Source organism: Sabethes cyaneus, chromosome 1 (assembly GCF_943734655.1).
Source record: "Sabethes cyaneus chromosome 1, idSabCyanKW18_F2, whole genome shotgun sequence".
NCBI lineage: Eukaryota > Metazoa > Arthropoda > Insecta > Diptera > Culicidae > Sabethes > Sabethes cyaneus.
The window spans coordinates 116,480,975-116,499,990 of record NC_071353.1 but is presented as its reverse complement, the minus strand read 5'-3'; the positions used below and the strand labels follow the sequence as shown (position 1 = coordinate 116,499,990).

The window sequence follows — 19,016 nt, the reverse complement described above, 5'->3', positions numbered from 1 at the left end:
AACCTATAGCCAAGAACTGTCGGACCACAAACGATTACCAAACACAAATAAAAGTTATGAGTCATCGGATTTTCATTCGAAAAATAAATATTAGTTGAGTTGAAACGCACACATGCACTCCGCTTCAATGGGACACACACACATAATAAGACAGAATGTTTTTGATTCAATGAAACGAATGCATGCGGTGGCCTATAGCGTTTTTCATTGAATTTGACGTTTCCCTAACATGAGCTTTCGGGAGTGCGTAATTAAACTTGAGCTTGAGCATAAAGGATACATAAGCAATACAGCATAACGGCTTTTGTTTTCTTTTGCTCTTTTCGTATTGCCCTTTCAAATAATAATTACATTATTATACCTAATATTCGTATAAAAAATTAAAGAATCGTTCGTTAGCGTTTTAAGCAAAATTTTACTAGTAGATTAAATGCTATTTGCCAGATTCATAGTTTAAGAATTTATCTAATTGAATATTCATTTCGTCACTCACATTCAAAGCTCGAGGATAATTTTGCTGAATATTTATTTTATGCATGTTTAACGATTTAATAATTTTATTCCAGTAAATAATATATATTTTGTCACGTTTGTCGTCTTATTTTTTATTTTATATGAGCATGCCCTTATTTTAGACCTGAGCTAAGTTTGTTCAGCAAAATACATACGATTATTTTGGTGCTGACGCAGCTGACTTGTCAGCAACGTTACGATTTTTTTCTTGGTTTTATTTATGCTTTCCTCACATCTCGGATGGCTGATAAAACTAATGGAATGCAGATCATTTCCGAATAGCAGAGCACGCGGTCGCGTCGCGCGGCTGTTATTAACCGGGTTTATCCTCTCGGGGCTATTCCAGCCATGTAAAAAATATATATATATAATTTTCCAGCGTATAAGATTAGGGTTGAGGATATATTTTAGGCATGGTTCCGAGGTTTCTATCATATTGATAAAATGGATCCTATATTCGAAATATTCGCTTATTTTAATTGATATTAAGGTACTGCAATCAAAATGTTTATTTTGGACAAGATAAATGTGTTTTGCACACTTTTAACATATTGTGGTGAATGCTGAAGCATAAACTTTAGTAGGCCTTGTATTTGCTACAGCAGAAACAAATCAATCTTCTCTTAGTAACGAGCTAGTCCAGTTCGAAGTTAAATGTGTTCCTGTGTTAATAAACAAAACCAATTTTGTTAGGAATAAGTTTCATCAACTACATATGTATATTTAAATCAAATAACTTTCGAACTAAATGCCTCGATTCTACATCTCGATCGGGCCCGTTCCGGTCAGAAACGTCCCGATCGACGTGTGTTATAGCATACGTTGGTATGCTATAACATGTAGCTATGTAGAATAGAGGCGAATTTTAACGAAATACCTTCCTATATAGTATACTAGCTGACCCAACAAACTTCGTATTGCCACAAATTAAACTGTGTTGTACATAAATCGTGAATCTCGGATGACCTTTGTCACAATCTTAAGTTTTGCAAGTTTCTGGGGGTGTTTTAATATACAAATTTTCCTCACAGTAAAGTAGAAAACAACTCGCCCCATTGCTTAGCCTGATAAAATAAAGCGGATAGCATTTGAATATTCGCCATCATTACAAACCATTTCGCCGAATAGCATTTTGCGGAACACCAATTCTCGGTTGACCATAACGCGGAATATAGAATTTCGCAGAATATCATTTCGCAAACAACCTTAGGCGGGATGTACCATTTCACGGAAAATCTTTTCGTAGAAAGTACCATTTCGCAGAGTGACCCAACTGAAGGAAAGTAAGAGAGGTTAGTAGATCTAGGAAAATAAATAAGCCTAGATAGAGGTGATCTCTACGGGGGGCTGCCCCCGCAGTGGCCGGCGCTTATAGCCTGTGGCCGTCTCGCACTGAATTATCTAATGTTACTATTGATAGTTTTTGGTGGTCTTGTTATTGATTAATGTTTTATGAAAGAGTGTAAAATTTCCCGAGTTCGATTAGTTTTTGAGTTACGCAAAAATTTCTGTTTTATTTGTATGATAATCCTTATCCCCCTACCACAGAGGTGAGGGGTCCTAATTCATCATAGAAAAAATTCATGCCTCCAAAAACACCCACATGCCAAATATGGTTCCATTTGATTAATTAGTTCTCAAGTTACGAGGAAATTTGTATTTCATTTATATAGGAGCCCCCCCTCCTAGCGGGGAGAGGTTTCAATTCACCATAGAAAAAATTCTTGTCTCCAAAAACACCCACATGTCAAATTTTGTTCCATTTGCTTGATTAGTTCTCGAGTTATGAGGAAATTTGTATTTCATGTGTATGGAAGCCCCCCCTCTTAAAAGGGAGAGGGGTCATTATTCCCCTCCTAAAGAGGGGAGGGGTCTCAATTCACCATAAAAAAAAATGCCTACAAAAACACCAACATGCTAAATTTGGTTCCATTTGCTTGATTAGTTCTCGAGTTTTAAGGAAATTTGTATTTCATTTGTATGGTAAGGGGTAAAGGGGTAAGGGGTAAAAAGGTAAGGGGTCGCAATTCACCATAGACAAAAAATTGTCTACAAAAACACCCATATGCTAAATTTGGTTCCATTTGCTTGATTAGTTCTCGAGTTATGCAGAAATTTATGTTTCATTTGTATGGGAGCCCCCCTCTTAGTGGGGGGAGGGATCTCTAACCATCATAAGAACCTTCCCTGGCACCGAAAGCCCTTACATGCAAATTTTCACTCCGATCGGTTCAATAGTTTTCGACTCTATAAGGAACATAGAGCAGACAGAAACCCATTTTTATAGACATAGATTTGTATGGGAGCCCCCCTCTTAGTGGGGGGAGCGGACGCGCACGATTTCTTCAGGTCCCCGAAGGGACGTGAGAAAGTCACTCACGGTCCCTTCACAAACACTCATTTGTTTCAATGCCGTTTTTGTCTTTTAACCAGGGTTAGTTCCAATCCGACCACTGAGGCTGTGAAACATTTCGCGAAATTTTTAACTTATGGTTAAAATTTGACAGTTCGATGGTTATTTCTCCTTGAGCCGTTAAACAAATTGTTAGTTAGTTGTTATTAAGCAACTAATAACCTCCCAAGGAATAATTTTTGCTTATTAAACGTTTCACCGACAGCTTTTATTCAGCACATGCTGTATAGCTGCTTTTAAAGTATATCTAAACACCTCTGTTCAATGCTTATACAGTTGGTTTTGGAGAATTTAAACAGCACAGTGCTGAATATGGGCGTGGAAGATGCGTTTGTATAACTGTTATGCAACGTATAGTAAAACGTTTATTCAGTACGTATAGATATATTTATTAAACTGCTGCTAATGGTACTGAAGCTACGTTTATTCCACAGCAGTTCAACGTTTAGACAAGCAAAAAGAATAAAATAGGCAGGAAGTACTTTTATTTTATTTTGTGGGTTTCGTTATTTTCATGTTCACTTTTGTATTCGTATTTTTATAATTTAATGAGAAACTTATTAGTAAGGAAATCGTTGGTTGACTCAAAATTTATCAAGCCTGCCATTATACTTTTTTCATTCATCCGGATTCGAACTTACATCCTGACGGTCGGAAGCCATCGACGAACACATCTGAGGTAATCTGACATATGACAGGCGCCGAGTTTTTGGCCGATGTGGATTTACCAGTTTAAGTTTGTCAAGCGTGGAACAAAAATGGGTTAAAATAGATTTAAGCGCTGAAGAGTAGTTTCCCGCATAGTCAAATACCATACGCCAATGATTTTCCGTATAGTTTTCTAACCATTTGCTGTATAATCATATAACCATATGCAGACTATACCCAGCAATGGTTTTGACGATGTGCCAAATGGTAAACTGAGAAATAACCATTGTACGAACTAGTCGTTAGGTTTGGTTACCATACAAAAATGCTGATTTTCGCGAACAAATTTTTCGCGATACCATACTTGGTATGGTGGACATACAGTCGAAGAAATTGTACTAAAACTGCTACATATATAGTATTATTATGGTATTTCGGAAAAAAAACGATTCACATTAAATGACAGGGACAATGATTATTATATGGTCTCTAATGGTGCATGTAACATTGCACTAATGGTTCGGGCATAGTTAAATGATTGTACCGGAAATCGTTGGTTTATTCTATTTAATGATATAAAAATTGTTTTGTAATGAACTAGGATTCATTTATTTTTGCATAAATTGTACAAAACATTTGTGAAGATGCCGAACAACACTGCGACAATATATGTTCACTTCGCCAACCACGAATAATGTTCCAACGTGAAAGATGTTTTGACGACAAGATTGAAGCGACCCGTAATGAGTGTCGGCTACGAGTAACTCAGGACCGAGTGAAGTGGAGACGAGTTTCTGATACGGCTGACCCCGACGGCTGTAGGCCATGAAGAAGAATACGTGGCCAGAGTAACCCTTCTTGTATACACATTTTTGTCTATCGATGTGTATACTCTGGGTCTTTTAGAAATTATCTATAATAAGAAAAGAAAAACTATATGATATGAATTAAATAAAATCATATTTAGTATGTTTTACCTGCATTTTTAATATTGTTTATCGGAGGAGTTGACGACGCACAACATCTCACTTGAAAATTGTAAAACAAAATGGCTGTTTTTGCATTTAGCATACTATACGACAAATGGTAACAATAGGAAACATAGTCCGTATTTCGTTCTTACTATTTATTTAGTACTAACTATATACAATATCGTACCTCAATGGTTAAACAACCATGATTTCGAATGGTAGCAAATAATATGAAACTATATGACGAACAATCACTATTAGTCATATAGTACATTTATAATACCTACCGTTTTGCCAATAGTTTTTGATTATGCGGGTTCTTAAATCGTGTTTGGCATCTGCTGTACAAGATTGCTTTAGAAGTATTTATTCTGCACATGTTAAACATTTAATAAACTATTAGTGCTAAGGTATTTCGCTTGTACCACCAGCAACATAACACACTCACAACGCAAAGGTTTTTTTTTTTTCTCTTGAATATTGACAACGGTGAGCGGTGCTACTGAGTGAAATTCACTGGAAACTGGAAATTAAGAACTTTCGGCTAGCTGCGAACATTGTGTGCGATTGTTCAGTTAGTTAGTAGTGATGTGATTAGTTAGCAGCAGCAGTGATTAGTTAACAGCAGAAGTGGTTCGTGCTAGTACCGCAGAGGAATAGTACTTTTGTCACCCCGTCATTAGTTTACGCAGATAGTACTGCTTCCTGAGTTTATCGCTACTTTAAGTCGCTGCTCGCTGTCTGTGCACGTATATTTGTCATCGGGTCGGATTTAGTTTTTTTTCATCCAAAAAACAAAGCAGCAGTGGATGACACGAGAAGAAGTGGGGTTTTCGCACACCGGCAGCGGGAGCTGGTCAAGCGATTACGGCGCTACCAGCACTGGTGGTATCGCCACTATGCCACCCGACCATAACAATTCTGGCAGCTTTAGCCCGACACAATTCATCTCGCTGAGCAAATCTATTGTGAGTAACACGCAAAGCGTCAAGCTGAGCTGGTTTCCTTGGACGAGGGATAACGACACGCCGAGGGAGAAGATACATACCGTCCAGACAACAACAAATAAAAGGATTGCCACGACCAGCAAAGATTCATGTGTGCAAATTTTTTCTTAATCTGTAAATAAAAAAAAAAGAAATAAAGTGTACCTAATATAAATTTATTTATATAAATTATAAAGTGTAAAGTATAAAGTGTCATTCAAGTTGTTGGTGTTATTGGCTGCCATCAAGCACTTTTTATTCCACACCTGCTCTTGGTGCCCAAGTAACAACGGTAGCTGAATTGCAAGAGCAATGGCTCTTTACGGGTTGGTTTAAGGCGATCAAGGCTGCATAAAGTAAGCGCTCAAATGGTGTTTAAATAAGCGATGTGTAAGCTACTTTAAGTTTTTCAAACCAGTTCTCTTCCAAAAGCTGATAAAAAAGCTTAATAGCGGATGTTTTTTGCTAAACAATCTGCTTCTAAACAGCCATAAACATCAAATCGTTTTACGGCTGCTTAAAGGTGTTAAAATGTAGAGTGGAAGCTTTCATTATGCTCACAGCATTCAAATTACTTTCAGTCTGCTTAAGGGTGTTAAAGTGGCTTTACAAACTTCTACCAAGTTTTCATTCGGCTCACAGCACACATACTGTCAGATCAAAGAATTTCGCAATTCGGCTGACAGCAAAAGTTTGTCAGTTATCGACATTATCGACTGCTACACGCTAGACGGGCTAGGCTTCAGGTGTAAAGATATTCTCACTGTCTGTTCTGCAGATGCAAATGGGGCGGATCATAAGGTGAGTGCTTATGGATCAAAAGGTGGCGGGTTCAATTCCCGGAAAAAGACATGCATTTTTAATTTAGCTAGCTTACTTGTACGAATTAAAGTTATTCGAAACTAAAAATATCGCGTTCACGGCGAAATAAAAATGACGCGTTCCATTTTTTTAAATTTAAAAATAAATTTTTTTTGGCTGCATAAAGGTTGATGAAGCGTTGATTAAGCGACTGGAAAAGTAGATTGCAAAACTATTTCTCGTTCTAAAAATAGAATTGACAGCATTGTGCAAATTGGCTATTTAAAAGTGCAAAAAAGTTTCTATTAAGCTTCATTGCAACTTCGAAAGCAGCTAATTAACCTGAAGCTTGATAAAATCACCAGATTTAGATGTTTAAGAGCTGAAAAAAGGTTTTCATTTCTAAACCAAAACCATAGATCAGCCACAGGTTGAATAAAATCAGCTATAAAAGCGTTTGATCAGACTGAAATTGTTACTTGGGTGGTGCTACTTATACGTTTCTACGATGATTAATCGACACATATTTCACAATTTCTCTTAGTAATGCAGCTGATGCGTTTGGGCAACTTTCATTCGACCCTTATTCCATCACTATTCCACACTTGCTCTCAGCAATGCTGCTGATTCGTTTGCGCAACATTTATTCCACTTTTATTCTGCACTTGCTCTCAGCAATGCTGCTGATACATTTGCGCCACGTTTATTCCATCCTTATTCCACTACTATTCCACACGTGCTTTCTGTAATACTGCTGATACGTTTGCGCAATGCTTATTCCACTCTTATTCATTGGCGGAACTAGCGCTCATTTCTAGGGGGGGCTATAGCCCCCGGCATTTTTTCAACCATTTTATTTCCTTGGCATATTAAAATTAAATGTACATTGATGTATAGGAACTTTAAGTTGTGATGCATATAAAAATTACTCTCAAGTTTTTATCATGTAAAGTTATCTAACTATAATTTTTTCTTAAATTTAAAAGTCCAGCTTAATTTTTCTAGGGGGGGCTAAATGTCTTCTAGCCCCCCCCCTAGTTACGCCAATGCTCTTATTCCACTTTTACTCCACAATTGCTCTTAGCTGATACGGTAGCTTTTAAGCGACCGGTATTCCACACCTGCTCTTAGCTGTGCTGCTGATACGTTTGCACAATGCCTGTTCGACTCTCATTCCACACTTACATAACAACATGTAGATGTTGATTAGAAGCTAGGAAAAATGTGGGATATGACGTTTAAACAACACGTACTTCAGTAAATTCGCTTATTCAGCACCGGATGCTACCACACAACTCTTATTCCACACCTGCTCTTTTAAGTGCCGCCGTTTTGTTCCTTGGGCTGGCTCCTCTCTCTCAGGTTGGAAGCAAAAGGGAGCGCTGATTTTGCTTTTAACGACATAGGGTTTTTTTTCTAATTCCCGTCGTAATAAGTAAAGCCATTCTAATTTTCATCATTTGTTGGATGGATTTAATGAATACTCCAAAAGCTCTTGAGCTGCTGCTGATTTGACTAAAACACACTTTCCGATCCGTGAACTTTGAAATCACTGAAAAGCGATTATTAAAGCATATTATTGAAATTACGCAACTGCCTTTATTTCTTAAATTCGTCGTACCGTTTTAAAATTCGTCCATCAAAATTTTTCATCGTCCGAACTAAAAATCACAACAATGTTTACGAAGCTAACGCGCATGTATTTGTGTAGGACGGCATGACAAATGTTATCCTGCAAAATTTCTGCAGGTCAGGCAAGTTTTCCTGGGTGTTAGAATAACGACAATGCCTTGCATAAGTTTTTTTCATATATGAATGACGGAAATTAAAACGATTAGTCGACATTGTCTTCTTTAATGATAAAAAGCATTTAAATAGATCTCAGCTCACTTTGATTGGTCGCGATAGATAGACAACTGAATAACTAGTTTTGCATTGTGTGTCATAAAAATGCTGATATTTTTAATAATTTGTGTTGGATAGGACGGGAATAGGCAATTACGACGATGTAGCAACATACCCTACCTTCAGTCAAGCCTTCAGTGGATGATTACAACAGGAAAACAGTTTTCGAAGTTACTTCGAAGTAATCTATGATTACTCTACAGTTAGAGGCTTGGCTGAAAACCCCTTGAGGCCCTTTTCCAAAAAGTATTCAAGAACTGGTCTAAAACGGAGAGAGCTTTTTTATTAAAGTTCGACAATACGCGGCGAGCTTTCCGGCGCTGTTCGCCCGTGTTTTGATAAATCAACAAAAGTAACACTGCCATCTCGCTCGTCCTCTGGTGGTAATAAAGTTCCTTGAGGTTGATCGCGCAGCGAAGTTAAACTCGTGTTTGAATTCTCTTGATTGAATTTGATTTTAGTAAAATATACAGCAGAAAACTTGTTGAAACATATTGGATCTAGTGCTTTAATGGTATGTGCATATTTTGTGAGTGTTTTTCGTGAATAATTAATTGAATCCAGCATAGAAAATGACCGGAGAGAGTTGACAAAATCGCACCCTAGGAAAAATATGAAATCTACATTGATTTTTACTCATTGCATTGCTCGGCTCTTGCGCGGCGGCTCCGGCTATAGAGTGTGTGTGCTTTGGTGTTGGTGTAAGCTAAATCCCGCACTGTTTAACTTCTAGCACATTCACTTGCCTTCGCGTACGGCTACGGCGGAACGGTTGCTAGAAAGAGAAAACAATGATGTTCTTTTGATTTCAACTTTCATAAAAACAAAATAAGCTAGAAGGGGCTAAATAGAGCCGTGCGGTGTGCAAACGTAAACACAAACAATACAGCAGCTACGAAGCTCAAGTGCGATCACAACGGGAATGCTTAACTTTTGATATTGGTGCTGGGTTACTTTACTGGATAGCTTTTTTATGCTGCAGTGTAACCAACTAAATTGAAAGGATGCTAACGTTTTGTCAATAAAGCTAGTTTAAAAAATCCATAGTCTAATTACCTAGCAACGTTACGTTTAAAAATGAATTCCAAAAATACTTCTTAATTTGTTGTAAATGCCAAGTGAAATGCTACTTTTCAAAGATTTTTTTCTGAAGCATTTAGTAATCCATTGGCAACACTTCTTATCATATAAGCAGCAAATGAAATCCTTCACCAGTACTATACCAAAATAGAAACTGCCGTGAAGTCGCCTGTTGTTTAGATTACGCTTTGATAAATTTATTGTTAGTATTTTCAACCTGATTTCTGTAAAGCACATGCAAAATATTTTAATTATGTTGGTGACTATGCATTTTAGCTAAAATTTTAGTGACAAAAGTGCGAATCTATACGTTTCGCTAGAACGTGAAAAAACGCAATTGGAAAAAAACTGAAAACGAGTTTGTATTGATCTGCTCGGGTGTTTCGCAGAACAACAGTGTGTTGAAAAAAACCCAGCTGCTGTGTGCGTGTATTGTATCGTATTTACAAATTTTATCCAAGAATTTTTCATTTTACATTTGCGAATCTGTGAAAAACTGTTAATGTTTGTTTGCTAAGTAAAACAAAGCTAGAAAGACATTTCGAGGGACTTCCTATTGAAAGGGTGAGTATAATGTAGAGAAGCATTGTTTTTACTTTAGCTATTGTGTTGAAGAATAGATTACTGAAAATCACGTGTCATGCTGGAATAAAGCTCAATATGATGTAAATAATAGCGTTGAACATGAAACCGACGATTGTTGATTAAACAACAGAATAATCTAATATATTTTACCTCGTTCCACACCGTGTGGCGTGTCTTAAAATAATAAATATTACATTTTGGCTAAACTCTCGTTTTATTTTTAGGTTGCAAATGTTTGTAAAGAAAAACATGTAATGGCATAAAAACTGTAATAATTCGATAAAGTTCGACAAATCAGAATAGATACATATCGATATTGCAGTCTTCGATCATAATAGAACTAGATTGGTTTTACATAATAATGCATAATCCACCTGCTCATTTGAAGCTTATGAATTAGGTGAGCAACTCTTCAAGAATGATAATATTGGGTTTATGTCTTAGAGCGTTTTCTAAACAACACCTTATTTTACGCTTTTATGTTTTATTTATAAAGTGGGATTCGGTATCATGTTCAACCAACACACACGTGCTTTACTAATGTATACACACCGACATATTTTTTACTCCGATGTACTTCAAACATTAACCAATAGGGGTTATCCAAAATTCTCTTACAATGCGAAATTTTTGAGAAAATCATTCAAATCTAAAAACGAGTCTCCCAGTTGGCCGCGAGGTACAACATTGGTATGTTCGAATCTCAGCTAGGAGAGGCTGCTAGAGTCAATAGAATCGTAGTAGCATTAGCCCCGCAATTGTCCTGTACTCTATTAGCTGGCTGCGCGATGTCTATGGAACAAAAACAGAAGGTCAAGTTTCGAAAACGGAATGTTAACATCTCCTCTAGGCACTGCCTTAGTAGCAAGTTTAAGTGAAAATAACTTCTAAACGAAAATTTTAATATTAAATATATTCCTATTCCAACATAAGAGTTGCACAATGCGGATATTGATGCATAAGACACAGCACGTATCATCATTATTATAAAGCATTAAAGCTCAAATACAAGTTTTACCTGACGTTGACCGGCTTCAGGCCTTATGAAGCCCATCATTTTACTCTTCAACGTATATGCATTTATTTGTCTGGAAATCAAAGTTCGGCTGCTTGGTACGGTCTGACTTAATATTGACTTTATAAAGATTGAGTGTTTACTAATGACTATAGGATGTCCAAAAACTGTTTTAAGAAGATTACAAAATTCATTAACTCGTACGCATATTTAAACTATTCTTTGAACAGGTAACACAATCCAATTCGAACATTTTTTTTTGATGCAACGCAAGTTTCTCGCAAAAGTACCCAGTTAATACAACCCGCAACAAAACTTCTTACTAGATAAGCAGATTCTTATTAGGACAAACCATATTTTACGTCATTTGAGACTTCGAGCTCCTTCGAGTATGTATTTCTAAACAAATTTGTTTACATGCTTTTGTGTACTATATAATAATGCTTCTTATAAGCAAATCCAATTGGTTCATTGACTTGAATGAATCATTTCCTTATAAGAAGCATCATATTGTGTAATAATACTCCTTATAAGCAAATGGTTCATTGACTTCATTGCACAACACAACGGCCCACGTCCACCCAGTTAGCTCCGGATACGACGCTGGTCTAACAAGCCCGTCGGCGTAGGTTCGAATCTCAATATCAATGAGTCAATAGGATCCTTACACTAGCCCCGTAATTGTCCTGTACTTTATTTGCCGGATGCGAAGTTTAAAAGTAACTTGCTGTCTGAAAGTTATGTTCCTGACCTCATTGAAGGTCAAGACAAGAGTGCACGTGGTTGGTCTATTCCATAAGAACGGAGCCTTCCCCCGAACACCAACGTTAAGAAACACACTAACGGACGGACAACGTAACGTGCACTGGTTCGTAAGTAGCAAGTGTCTGTATAGCTTCGGTGTCCCGGTTAGTAAACAGGTTAGATAAAACTTCTCTTCCGGTGCACAGTGCACAGTGGTTTGATTGCTCGGAATCGTGAACTTTTTTAATAACTCTTTTCATAGAGTTTTTTCAATATGGTGTCTTCGGAAGAATGTCTGTATATCAATAGACGCAACGACTGGTGGTTAGTATTAGTTAGGAAGTCAAACACAGGTGGCGCTGCAAAATTTAACTTTCTTATTTGTGGATATAGCGCTATAGTATGGTCGGAAAAGGTGTAGGAAGTGTAAGTAAGTAAGTAGGTGTAAGTAGGTGACGCAGAAATACTTAAGCCTCTATGTAGTGTTATCCAGGGATGTCACAATCACTTTGACTCAATTCACATTCACAGTTTTGTATGGGACATTTGTAGAATTAGTTATCTACAATTTTGCTGAATAAAGTTTTTAATGACTAAATGAACGTTCACTTAGTCACTAAAGAGGTACTAGCATTGTAGCACCGTAAATACAAAAGATGCAGCAATACTTTTTTCAGAAAAGTTGTAGATAATAACTAGCTCTTTAATCGTCCCATACATAACTTTTTAAAATTCTGCATGACTGAGACGGTGCTGTCAAATGAATGTGAATTGATATTGGTAGATTTCGTTACCGTGAATTTTATATCTCACTTTAGTTGATTTTTTCGGTGAAAATAGAGACTATGATGCTTTCGGCGGACGTTTCGACTTACTATCCTTCAGTCATTGATTACGCATTAAATATCTATTCTGACTGCGTCGTCCTCTATAACTAGTTAAGAACACAAACTATTGCTCTCCTGCTACCTTACATAAATTAGAGATTGTTTTTATTATCAATTACCAATGTTAATCCTCCCCGTTGAAGGGATTTTGCCAATTCAATCTCATTTTATCAACAGCATAGAACGTCTTTTCACTACACTTCCAATGAAACGCCAAACATGTGTTTTAAATTCGCGTATCGCCATAAAGAATTTGCATTCTGTCAGGGCAATGCGCTTTAGTCATTTTTTCTGGCACACTTCCCTAACACAGACATCAAACTGGACTAGGTTTAATCACGTTCGTAAAAAATTTGTTGGAACGTGTGGGCTTTGTCACTCTTTCTGGCGTACTTCCCAAGCAAGTGTATCGAAGTGATCTAGGTTTATTCGCGATGTTAAGAAATCTCGTAGAGATGAGGAAACTTTCTCACTTGTTTTGGCTTATTTCCCAAACACAGATATCAAATTGGTATAGGTTTAGATCATCGTAAAGAATCTTACAACCAATCACGAAGTGAGGATTTCCAGTCGGACAATGCTTCATTATTTTCAATTTTTCAATAGTACGTACTTTGAAATCAATAGGTTTCATTATTGGTGTGGATGCGTAGAAGATTTTCCGATCGATTGGTGTAAAAATATTTAAAATCGACCACTAAAATGGAAACCACTAAGCTATTAGCGCTCAAAATCTTTGATTTTTTCGTGACGCTCGCATTTTTCGATTTTTGGGAGTGACACCCTATCCCAAAAACGAGCAACCTCAGCGGAGATCGGGTAACCCACCCCGGTGGAAACTAAGGTGGTATACGAACCGGGAAGGAGGTATAGTGAGTCGGCACTATAAGATGGCAGCCCCATCGCGAGACTCGGTAGTGTTGCCCCAGTACGGCTACACACCTAAATTAATTAACTAACAAAATTCAAGCAAATTCGGAGCGGAATATTCGGCATCGATCTAGGCGACGGAACAAGGACGACGAATGGAGACTCGGTACTTGGAACTGCAGATCGCTAAATTTCGCAGGTTGCGAGCGGGTGCTGATTGAACAGTTTGAACCCCACAAACTCGGCATCGTAGTTCTGCAGGAAATCTGTCGCAAAGGAGAGAAGGTCTGCAACACCCGTGGCGGAAAGGCCCAGTTTTACCAGAGCGGCGGCACTACCAACGAACTGGGAACGGGCTTAGTAGTGTTGGGCGGAATGCAGGATCGCATGATAGATTGAAAGGCGATCAACGAGAGGATGTGTGTATTGAGGATAAAGGGCCGTTTCTTCAATTATAACATCATTAACGTGCACTGCCCGCACGAAGGTAGACTCGACGATGAGAAAGAAGCGTTCTACGCGAGGCTGGAGGCAACGTACGACAGCTGCTCGTCACGGGACATCAAGATCGTCATCGGGGATATGAACGTCCAGGTTGGTAGGGAAGAAATGTATAGACCGGTGGTAGGATAGCCTGCACACCGACACGAACGATAACGGCCAACGATGTATAAACTTCGCAGCTTCCCGAGGCCTGGTGATCCGAAGCAGCTTTTTCCCGCGTAAGGATATCCACAAAGCCACCTGGAGATCACCTGACAAACGTACAATGAACCAAATTGACCACGTTCTCATAGATGCTCGGTTTTTCTCTAACATCACGAACGTACGCTTCCGACGGGGTGCGGATATTGATTCTGACCATTATCTAGTAGCAGTACATGTGTGCTCAAAGCTGTCCACCGTATACTGGACACGTCAAAGTCGCCCTCCTCGGCTGAACATCAGACAGCTAGATAACCCGCAAACTGCCGAGAACTACGTGTGAGGAGTGCTTCAAACCTCGAAGACGGTTGGGGCAGAATACGCTCGGTCATTGGAGAGGCCGCTACCGCGGCACTAGGTATTGAACCTCGGAGTACACAAAATGATTGGTTTGATGGGGAATGCCAACAAGCGATGGAGGGAAAAAACTGCTTGGAAAAATTATCTAAGCATTGCCACTACAGAGAACCTGGCCAAATACCGACGAGCTAGGAACCAGTTAACCACGATACTGAGGAGGAAAAAACGCCAAAAGGAGGACAGAGATCGTGAAGAATTAGAGCAACTATTCCGAGCTAATGATACGCGCAAGTTTTATGAGAAGGTGAACCAAACTCGGAAGGGCTACACACCGAAACCTGACATGTGTAGGGACGAGGGAGGCAATCTAATTACAAACGAGCGCGAGGTGGTCGACAGAAGGAAGCAGTTCTTCGATGAACACCTCAATGGCGAAGTCGCAGAAGGAGGCGGAACGGTAATTAACCTAGGAGCGTCCATGGAAGATAGTAATGTCCTAGCACCTGATCTCCAAGAAGTCAAACCAGCGCTACTGAAGACCAATTAAGCTGCTGGGAAGGACCGCCCACCACAGAGCTTTATAAACATGGCGGAGAAATGCTAGCAAAGGCTTTGCACTGGGTTATTTCGAGGATTTGGGAGGAGGAAAAGCTACGGAGGAATGGATGGAAGGACTGGTTTGTCCCATCTACAAAACGGGTGATCGGCTAGATTGCTGCAACTCTCGCGGTATTATGCTGGTAGACGCCGCCTACAAGGTACTTTCCCAGTTCCTGTTACGCCGGTTGTCACCGATAGCACAAGGTTTCGTAGGGAATTATCAGGCGGGTTTCAAGGGAGCTCGCGCAACTACGGACCAAATTTTTACTATCTTGCAGAAATGTCGGGAATACAACGTGCCCACGCATCACATCTTTATTGATTTCAAAGCAGCATACGATACAGTCGATCGAGACAAGCTATGGCAGATAATGCACGAACACGGTTTTCCGGACAAACTGACGCGACTAATCAGAGCTACATTGGATCGAGTGATGTATTTCGTACGCATCTCTGAGACACTCTCGAGTCCCTTCGAGACGCGGCGTGGGTTGAGACAAGGTGACGGTTTATCCTGCATACTGTTCAACATCGCTCTTGAGGGGGTGATCCGACGAGCGGGTATCGAAACGAGATGCACGATTTTTACCAAGGGTAGCCAACTTCTAGGCTTTGCAGATGACTTCGATATCATAGCCAGGAACTTTGCGACGGCGGAGGCAATCTACGCTAGACTGAAAGCGGAGTCTAGGAGAATTGGGCTTAAAATAAACGCGTCGAAGACCAAATACATGAAAGGAAGAGGCTCAAAGGAAACAAACGCGCGTCTCCCACGGGCGGTAACTGTTGACGGCGACGAACTAGAAGTGGTAGAAGAGTTCGTGTAGTTGGGATCGCTGGTGACCGCGGACAACAACACTAGTGAGGAGATTCAGCGGCGCATCTAAGCGGGAAATCGGGCCTACTTTGCCCTTCGTAAAACGCTACGATCAGAAAGCATACGCCGCCGCACGAAGCTAACAATGGCAATGTACAAAACCATTATTAGATCGGTAGTTCTTTATGGACTTGAAGCCGTAACGCTGCTCACATACGCGCCCTTGCCGTGTTTGAGCGGAAAATACTGCGAACGATATTTGGCGGAGTACAAACTGAAAGCGGAGTGTGGTGAAGGCGTATGAATCACGAGCTACAGGCTACACCTCATTTTTGGCCTTATTTCAAATATTTTTTCTATATAATACGAAAGACGAATCGATTCGTTTGTTCTGCATTCTAAACATCACACTTTAGACTAACATTAACATTTTTATTTTCATATGGGAGCCTCCCCCTTTCTCTGCGGCTACTTGAAAATCATCATTCCAAAAAAACATAAAATGCGGTACCATCGACTCGCACTCGGAGGCTTATCCGAAATGAAAACCTCCAAAAGGACATGAAAGTATATCAAATTATCTCGTGTTTGACCCATCCTGTTTTTGAAAATTCGAACGCATAAGAAAATAGCGGACATTCAGACATAAAAATCAACTTTTTAGCTAAAAAAATTAACTTTAAATTTTTCTAAGGAATAAACAAAAATTGCAGTATCGAAAAAAGGCTGGGCCAAACACTAGATCATTTTATAAGCTTTGAAATAGAAAAAAAGAAACAAATAAATTGCTTGAGCCGTTCTTTTAAAACCTTGTTTCGAGAAAAACGGCGTTGAAGTTTTTTTTCGCTGTGTAATTGTTCCAGATAGGCGTGGTTCAAATAGCTATAACTTTGTCAATTTTTGGAACTTATCCAAACGGTTTCAAATACATATACCAAAAATGTTAATCTTTCGAAATAATCAATTATTTAAATTGAAAATTGAAAAAGTGCTATGCCCCTTGAGCATCAATGACCATCCCTTCTAATCCGTTATACAAATTTAATTACTGGGTGCAATCGATTGAGATCAGCTATGGCAGATTCTTGTGCATGATTTCGGATTTCTGGACAAATTATGACACGGTTTTACAAAGCGATGATGAACCGAAGGCTGTGTGCCAACGAGTGCTCATTGATGTCTCGATAATTCGTTTACGAGCCTCTGCCAATAACCGCGTTTGAACCAAACTTTTAAATCAGGACCTGTAGTATTATATTCCTCAACCGGTGGGAGATGTTTGATTCGGAACTTTTTTGTGATCCTTTCCTCTGATAATTTCCTAATCATATTCCACGTGAGGTCATACGGAATATCAACCGACCGTGTGTGATTTGACCCAATAGCAACTGTAATCAAGATAAGCAGGTGACTGTTACCGATATCTTTTTACTTATTTCACTTTTTCGGCGACAATCTGCTTATCGAATCTGGGCCGAATTTAGGAGTCCTTCACGCTTCCCGGTCTTAGGCTCTTTAACCGCTCTCCAGCCGTCCCTAACATCCGTTGTTCTAGCATCCTCGTCAACAGGGCTCATCCAACGAGTCGACGACCTCTGTCGGGTTCTCTGCTGAATATTGCTGGTCTCTCATTTAGCATCCGTGCTACGTGGCCAACCCACTGCACTGTAGCCTGCCGTGTTTTATTCGCTTTACAATATCCGCGTCTTTGTATACTTGGTAAATTTCGTGGCTCATGGTCCTGTGCCACGCTTCATGTTCTAATATGCCGCCAAGAATTGATCTTACGATCAAAAACATCAAGAGCACGTCGGTCGCTCTCTTTCAATGTCCACGCGTCGTGGCCGTAGGGTACTACCGGGAGAAGACCCTGTTGACAGTCGCTATCCGCTTTTTTTACTTCACGGCTTGTATAGTTGTCACATGTCTATAACGTACCGAGGTAAACAAATTCGTTGATCACTTCAAAAGTACCTTCATCTGTCACCACCGTAGTTTCAACATCCGAAGGGCTACCGCGCTCTCTACCACCCATAATATACTTCGTTTTGGCTGAGTTTATGACAAGCCCTATCCTCGTGACTTCCTGCTTAAGACGCTTGTACGCATCTTCCGTAGCTCTACGGTTAACACCGACGTCATCCACGAACCCTTGGAGCATGTGAGATTTCGTGACGATACCGCATCTTTGCACGCTTGCTTTTCGAATAGCACCTTCCAGTGGAGTGCTATATAACAAATTCGATAGCCTGGCACCTTGCTTCAAACGTCACAAACGAGTCCGATGTCCGATGGCCCGCTATTCTGACGATTGATTTTGGATCATCAAGGATAGCATGTATCAGCCTATAGTCAGTAGTTTTGTAGGAAAACCATGTTCAAGTATAATCCGCCGTAGCTCATTTCGTTTAACTGAATCGTGTGCCGCCTTGAAGACTATAAACAAATGATGGGCCTGCAAGTTGACATGAAGCGACCCTCTCGAAAACCGCACTCTCATTCGCCAGAAAAGTTTCTTGCAGCAGCCTCAGTTTACGAAGTTGCGGGATGCAGGATGCGGGAGAGCCTTTTGTATACAGAATTCGAGAGAGTAATACCCCGACAATTGCTGCATTCAAGTCTGTGGCCCTTTTTATAAAGAGGGCATATGCGACCGAAGCTTTTCCACGTATCATAACCTGAGCAATGTCGAGCATAAGGATAGATTTAAAGCACTAGGGCGCGCGATAGGCTTAGGAAGATGTGTCATATTCCCGTTTTTCAGAATTGTCACGTAGAAGCTGTCACAATATCAACGAAACTGTAAAACTCCTTAAATATTACAGCTGCGGTCGAACGGATTTACACGTGTGTTATTTTATTTAGCAGTAAATAAGGTAAGGAACCTATTTTCAGCAGCATAAACGTATCACTGATTGTTCTATCGTATTATAAGCGATGGTTCTGTCTAAGGGGGGATATCAGCATACCAATCTTCTTGTTAACATAAGTTTTTCAAGCTGTTACAACTGAAAGTCACTATTATTAAGATAAATATTAAGCATTTTAATCACTAATGTGGTTTCCTATGCAGTCCTGAATTTTACCGACTTATCCCAAATTGCCACTGTTATAAGCTTGTGACCATGACGCCAGGGCTCACATTTCTGCTACAATATGACATGTTAAAATTAAGT

The 19,016-nt window shown here is 39.5% G+C and overlaps 1 protein-coding gene across 4 annotated transcripts in view; it reads left to right on the top strand.

The window, feature by feature from the left end:
• Positions 1-8,646: 8,646 nt before the first annotated feature.
• Positions 8,647-19,016, top strand: part of LOC128733159 (forkhead box protein K1-like) — a 35,519-nt gene continuing 25,149 nt past the window's right edge. For 2 of the 4 annotated variants that reach the window (XM_053826804.1, XM_053826799.1), the window contains exons 1-2: positions 8,686-8,751; positions 9,594-9,881. The gene's annotated coding sequence lies outside the window, so the exon portion shown is untranslated. Of the gene's footprint in view, positions 8,752-9,460; positions 9,882-19,016 lie in introns of those variants that run through there. The other 2 variants (XM_053826801.1, XM_053826800.1) reach the window with 2 other exon arrangements.